Raw genomic sequence first — 7,658 nt, forward strand, 5'->3', positions numbered from 1 at the left:
CTCCAAGCACCAGCTGTCAAGACGGCGGGAAATACAAACAGCGCACTTCCGGTTAGTGCTTTTCAAATTAAAACTCCTTTCACAACCAGCTACTGCTGAAGGAAGAACTTCAAGAGACTGTTTTTTTTTTTTTTATTGAAGATAATTCATTTACAAACATTAAAGGGACTGTTTGTAACTTCTTACACGTATAAATCACCCGGGTCGGTTTCCCATGTGCGCTCGTGTGTGGCTACGCTGTTCAGACTCAGACTCCAACACAAACTACACGGAAGCACCAAAATTCGCAAAGTTATATCTAGTGAAGTCCGTCTGTTAAACAGTGTAAACTCTTCCTGCTCCAGCCCCCCGACCACGGCCAGAAGACACAGGGGAGACCGTAACTTTGGGCTCCAGGGCCAGAGTCTCTGCTCTGCTGCTTCTCTTCACTCACACACCGCGCGCGTTCTAGCTGTCTCGCGCTCCACCTCACGTGCATGCACACACACTACACACTGCAGAAGAGTTAGTTTAGCTCTGAGAATATCTAGTGAATGTACAGTGGACGTTTGTGCAGAAATAACTGCTGCAGCTCCTCCAGACCAACAGAGGTTCCCCGTGTCTTGTGAAGTGACGGGGCTCTTCAGCGAGTAACGTTATCGTCTCCCACCAAAACTCCGGTGTCTCCCCTGTGTCCGCCGGCCGCAGTCAGGAGGCTGAGGCAGGAAAAGCCAACACTAGGATCAGATCTAAATCATGTTCATGGAGAGACCGTCTGGTCAGCTAACATTACTGCCAAGCAGGTGAAATATAGAGTGATATTGTGGTTTTAGCTGACGTGTGTCGCCTCACTGTTTTGAGCGATGCTCGTTCATGTCTATGTAGAGCGAGCAAGCGCGAGCCCGACGTTGACTTTCGTTGACTTAACGGCCACAGGTGTCGCTGTTAACAAGCAATTCTGAAAGTTACAAACAGTCCCTTTAAGGCATTGTAATCTAAACTCATTACTTCTAACATACAAGGCACAATTGGATAGGAAAGATAACTTAAATTATAAAAAAATATATATAATAACAAAAATAAAAGAGGGTAGAAAATAATTAAAGCCACAAAAAAGAAAATGCATTAAAAAAATAATAATAATAAGACGGCACTCTTCCATAGTAACTCTAGGGGTCATCATCATATATGTTCAGTTCTTCATAAGCTCTGAGGAGAGACTTTGCATGTTGTCCTTTCATTAGTCTTAAAGCGCTGAGATGATTGTCCACAAGGTCCCTTTTGAAAACAGAAAATAGGGGTTTCATTTTCCTTCATTTGGATGCATGGATGAAAAAATTTGCCAGCAGTATCAGATTGTTCAATCTCAAGTCACTCTTAATACCAAACACAATATTTTCTCTTGTGAGAGGAGCAAGTAATTTTCGGCTTTTATTTTGAAATCAGATTTCCGGTGTGATGCTGTTTAACTGTGTCTGGTTTGACTCATCTCTCCTCGGCCCAGCTGCTCACACCACTTCTCTCTCATTCCCACTCTCAGTAACTCGGTACTCCCTCTAGCGGTGCAGCCGAGTCCCTGCAGCAGCCCGGCGGCCAAACACCACCAGCTGAGATCTCCAGCAGGAGTCCCAGAGGGGAAAACAGTGATGTGGAGGAGGATAAGTCACATTACAACTTCATTCTTATTTACTGAATAGAGTTTGTAAACCTTGTAAAAGGCTGACTGTGACACACAGCAGCGGTGGAAGAAGTACTCACATCCTTTACTTAACAATTCCACAGTGTAAAAATACATACATATTACCAGCAAAATATACTAGTGTATGTGTGTATATGTGTATGTGTATATATATATATATATATATATGTGTGTATATGTGTATATGTGTGTATATGTATATGTATATATATGTAAATGTGTATATGTGTGTATATGTATATGTGTATATATATGTGTGTGTATATGTATATTTGTATATGTGTATATGTGTATACATGTATATATATGTGTGTATATGTATATGTGTATATATGTATATATATGTGTGTATATGTGTATGTGTATATGTATGTGTATATGTGTGTATGTATATATGTATATCTGTATATGTGTGTATATGTATATGTGTATACGTGTATATGTGTATATGTGTGTATATGTATATGTATATATATATATATATATATGTGTGTATATGTGTATATGTGTGTATATGTATATGTATATATATGTAAATGTGTATATGTGTGTATATGTATATGTGTATATATATGTGTGTGTATATGTATATTTGTATATGTGTATATGTGTATACATGTATATATATGTGTGTATATGTATATGTGTATATATGTATATATATGTGTGTATATGTGTATGTGTATATGTATGTGTATATGTGTGTATGTACATATGTATATCTGTATATGTGTGTATATGTATATACGTGTATATGTGTATATGTATATATATGTATGTGTGTGTATGTAGGTATGTATATATATATATATATATATTTATATAAAATTATTATTTTTATTTTCTTCTCTTCTTTTTCTTCTTCTTATTATTTCATGACTTATTTGTGGATACTCTCCCTGTGTTGTATTCTCTACAATTTGTATTTTATGTATCCATGATTGAGAATCAGTTAGGTCTTTTGTGGCCAGCTGTGGCTGTCTGTGTGTATGTTGTTGTCAGGTATGATTGAATGATGTGTTGTTTCACGGGTGAGTGTTGTTCAGAAAAACAAAAATGAACTTTCCCTGTATAGAGACTGTTCTATTGATTATTGACAATTAATAAAAATACCTTTGAAAGAAAATATACTATAGTATCAAAAGTAAAAGTACTAACATTGCAAAGTGTGTTAAATCATGCAGCCTTCAATGTCTCGCATGATGATATATCCTTTTTTATCATATGTACACAAGATAATGATTTGTATACACACGTTATTATCATGTGCAACAATCTAGAAACTATTTTTTCAGGACTTCAGGGGCTCTCCTGTTAGTTAATTTACAACTTTATACTATACTTTTATAAGTACATTGATGACCTCACGTAAATCCCATCATAAAGCTTTGCACAGCTCCAACCTGAGTATAACCAGTAACATCACTGAAAACACCTGTAGGGGTATGTGGGGCCTTTAATCTATAATAAATGATCATATTTAATAAGCTGATCACAAGTTTTTAATGTAAAAATCAGCAAAGTAAGTAGCTGTTAAGTAACTGCAGCAAAGTAAAAAGTACAATATTTCCCTCTAGTGGAGTAGAAGTATAAAGAAGCATAAATTGTACATACAAGTACCTAAACATTTTTATTAAGTCCATTATTTGGGTAAATGTACTTAGTTACTTTCCGCCATTGTATTTACCCTTCCTCGACACCAATGCATTATTTAGTTTATTTATTTTGGTATACAGTATATATCGTATATTTTATCATAAATGTAATTTCCATCACTTGCATACAGCAAATGTGATCAGCTGCTGGGAAGTGGTTTGTAATAGCAAACCGTAGGCTCAGTGACTCAGTTTTGTCCCTTTATATAACTAAACCACTGATTAATATGTTGATACAATAGGAGAGACCACTCCAAGGTGTTTAATATTTTCAATTTTAGTTTAAAAATTTAAGTAATATAAGTCTCAAACGCAGAAATAACAAATCCATCGGTAGTGACCAACCAAATAATCACAGTGAATTCTTGGCATGAGCCAGGCTCATTACAGGGTCTGATTTGTAAGAAAAATCGAATGATTTAAATTGTCAGTGTCTGAAGTAAATCAGACATGACGGGGCCGTGTGTACAAAAGGTGACAGATGATAAAGGCCCTCTCAAAAACTGAAACAAAAATGAACATGTTACAGTGGATAAGCAGAACTTGCAAAAATAGATAATATGAGTTGACTGTCGGTGGACAGCACCAGGGTTGTCAACATTAGCAATGAGGAATATCACACACTAGGGTCAACCTATGAGGCAGGTCAAGGGTTGACAACCTGTAAGCTTGAGAGGGCTGAGTGACTGCAGTGAGACAGGCTGGACTGCTCAGAAAAGCAGTTTGGGCAACGAAGGCTGGACCATTCAGGGGTCTGCCCAGATGCTGGAGCAACAGGTGAAAATGGCACAAAGTTAACCTGGTTCCAGATCTCTAAATCACCTCCCACATCTCCAATTTGTTGAGTAATTCAGATAGAAAAAACAGCTGAAATGAACTTGATGCAAGGCTGAATGAACAGAACAGAGTGGCAATTCAGTCTGATTACCGGGCTAGCATACAGGAGGCAGACACGACAACAGAAAATCCAATGAACCACTGAAAACCAAGCAATGTAGAAATCACAGAAAGTAGCAATCTGGACAGGTATGCTGACCACTTGGTCAGAGGCTCACAAGGCTAAAGCAGTACAGAAAAAATTTAAAAAACTGGACGGTGCTGGACAGCTCCTGAACTGAACCAGCTCCAAAGATGCACTAGAAGGCAGGAACTGGAGGCCTTAACAGAAGCACTGGCTGCCTCCCAGTGCTGATCACTACATGTGGCCATAACAATTCACAGAGCAAACAAATAGCTCTGTGCATATGGCCAAAAAATAATCTTTAAAAAAAAAAAAATGTTCATGTTTTTTTATTATAAAGCAGGCTTAAGTCCTATATAAATACTGTGAAAGTATCTAAACCACTCAATCCACAGGGAAATACACACAGCCGGTATTCACAAACTCTGCATTTGAAACAAGCTGTCAGGATTTCTGTCCATTTGTGATGTCACAAATCTACATTATTTAGACCCTTTACACAGATTTAAACGTAAAAATTCTAAATGTGTCCCAGTTTATTTCCTGTTGCAGTGTATGTGAATGTCATCAGCTGACAGGAAGTACACATGGAGCCAAGCTGTTGCCTAGCAACGCAATTCTGTTGCAATTCCATCAAAATGCGCTAAAACAGAGCGTTTCAGACAGAGGGTAAATACAGGCATATTCAGGCCGACAGTATGAGGAAAATAAAGGTTTTTTTGAACATTACAGCATGTAAACATGTTCTAGTAGAAACACAAAATACAAGTATGAACCTGAAAATGAGCACGATATGGGACCTTTAAAGATCTGAATACTTCTTCCACCACTGGGTAATTACCATACAATCCATGGTAAATACCATTAACAACTGAAGGAACACTCAGAGATTTGAGAAAATGTAATGTTACTTAAATACCATAGAAACTATTAATATTGCAGCAGGTCTGTGATGTGTGTAGCCTAACTTAGCCTTGTTAGTTAGCATGAAGACTGGAAGCAGGGAGTGACAGCATCTCAAAACTAACGTTACAACACTAAGCAGCAACAACAACTCTAACTTACATGTTTATATTATAAGAAATGGAAAAAACAGATGTAGTTTGAAGAGCAGATAGTTTACCAACATCGGTCGTGTTTGCTAGCTAACAGACAAGTAAATAATACCATTTATTTAGGAGTTGGTCTAAGTTGTATTTTTCCACTTATACAAAGCCTAACTGCTTATAGTCTTGCTGCTAAAATAGGCTAAAGCTGAATTGATACATGTTTGGACACTAGGGACAGACATGCTCCTGACATATTATAGCCTTAAGATTTGTCATTCTAATTGCTAACGTGTCAGCAGATAGCTAACTGCCTAAAACGTGCATCCAACTCAAAACACCTAGCGTTAGGTCAGAGGTCAGCAACCTGCGGCTCCGAAGCCACATGCGGCTCTTTAGACCCTCTCCAGTGGCTCCCTGTGGATTTATAAAAATAGAAATTAATAACTGTTTTTTGTTTACATTTTCATTTTTAATTATCATTGTTGTAGGTCTATGGTACGACGGAGTATTAGGGCCACATTGAGGAAAAAAAATAAATCTGAGATTTCAAGAATAAAGTCATAGGTTTACAAGAATAAAGTCACAATATTATAAAGTAGTAATTTTACGTGTTATTTTCTCTTTTTTTTGCAAAGTTATGACTTTATTCTCGTAATATTCCGACTTTTTTTCTAGTAAACCTATGACTTTATACTCGTAATATTACGACCTTTCCTTTCGTTAAGTTATGACTTTATTATTGTAATATTACAACTTTTTTTCTCGAAACCTATGACTTTTTTCTCCTAATATTATGACCTTTTTTTCTCGTAAAGTTATGACTTTATTCTCGTAATATTCCGACTTTTTTTCTAGTAAACCTATGACTTTATACTCGTAATATTACGACCTTTCTTTTCGTTAAGGTATGACTTTATTATCGTAATATTACAACTTTTTTTCTCGAAACCTATGACTTTTTTCTCCTAATATTACGACTTTTTTTCTCGTAAAGTTATGACTTTATTCTTGTAATATTATGACTTTTTTCTCCTAATATTACAACTTTTTTTTCTCGTAAAGTTATGACTTTATTCTTGTAATATTATGACTTTTTTCTCGTAATATTATGACTTTATTCTGGAAATCTCCGATTTTTTTCCCTCAATGTGGCCCTAATACTCCCTCACTGCATTAGACTTATATACTATATACTTAGACTATAAACTGTGTTACCTTCATCACAATGTTCAAATGTTTTGCGGCTCCAGATAGATTTTTTTGTTTTTGTTTTTGCTTAAAATGTCTCTTTTGATAGTAAAGGTTGCTGACCCCTGACCTAGGTAGTCGCTAACTTTCTGTCTGCAAAATAATTTTCCGATTTATGCAGGACAACTAAGTTCCTAAAGCTCCTGCACAGCTGTTTTCACTAACAGATGTTATGAAGAAGAAGTCTGTTCCCCCATCGAATAGTGTTTCCCTCCTGTTAAAATGATAGCGCCCCCCTCGGTAGTTCAGGTTAAGGATAAGGGTTGGTTGAGGTTTAGCTTTAGGGCCGGGGGAAACGCATATCGATGGGAAATGGTATTCGACACAACATCTGTTATGTTAGACCTCTTCTCATCAAGACTGTGTGGGAGTGCAGATCACACAGTTCATGATTAACAGCTCCCTCTGTCTGCTGTTAGTTTTGTTGCACCTGTTACTGACATTTTACAACATTATCATTGTTATTACAGTAGTTCATAAGGTTTGGATCACACAATCAAGGTCTAATTGGCCAAAATAATAATAAAAAAACACCTGTTGTGTGGGTGTAAAGAGCCTTTAAATATGTCTACACAAGAATGCTTTGCTGTGATTAATTGAAGATAGGTGCTCGTTTTTTCTACTCTATATTATCGACATATAACATTCCCAACTGTGCTGTACTTAGGCCTAAGTGCAATTTTGAGGTACTTTACTTGAGCATTTCCATTTTATGTTACTTTACACTTCTACTATTCTATATTTTGGAGGCAAATATTGTACTTTTTACTGCACTACTACTACTGCAGCAGTAACTTTGCAGATTGTTAATATAAAATAGAAACCAATTAATACGTTATGATATATTATTATAGATTAAGCTACCCAGCAGTGTATAAAGTAGATGGAATTAGCCCCAGCTTTACCAGCTGCAATTATTAAAGATGCTTAGAAATTGATGCATCACTTGCATAATGGGTACTTTTACTTTTGAGTATATATTTTGATGTATGTAGGCTGTATACTTTTATTTAAACAAGATTACTGTCACTTTGGGCTATGAGTACTTGTAATGGGCATTTCTCTCT

The sequence above is a fragment of the Sebastes umbrosus genome, chromosome 6 (genome assembly GCF_015220745.1).
Source record: "Sebastes umbrosus isolate fSebUmb1 chromosome 6, fSebUmb1.pri, whole genome shotgun sequence".
Lineage (NCBI taxonomy): Eukaryota > Metazoa > Chordata > Actinopteri > Perciformes > Sebastidae > Sebastes > Sebastes umbrosus.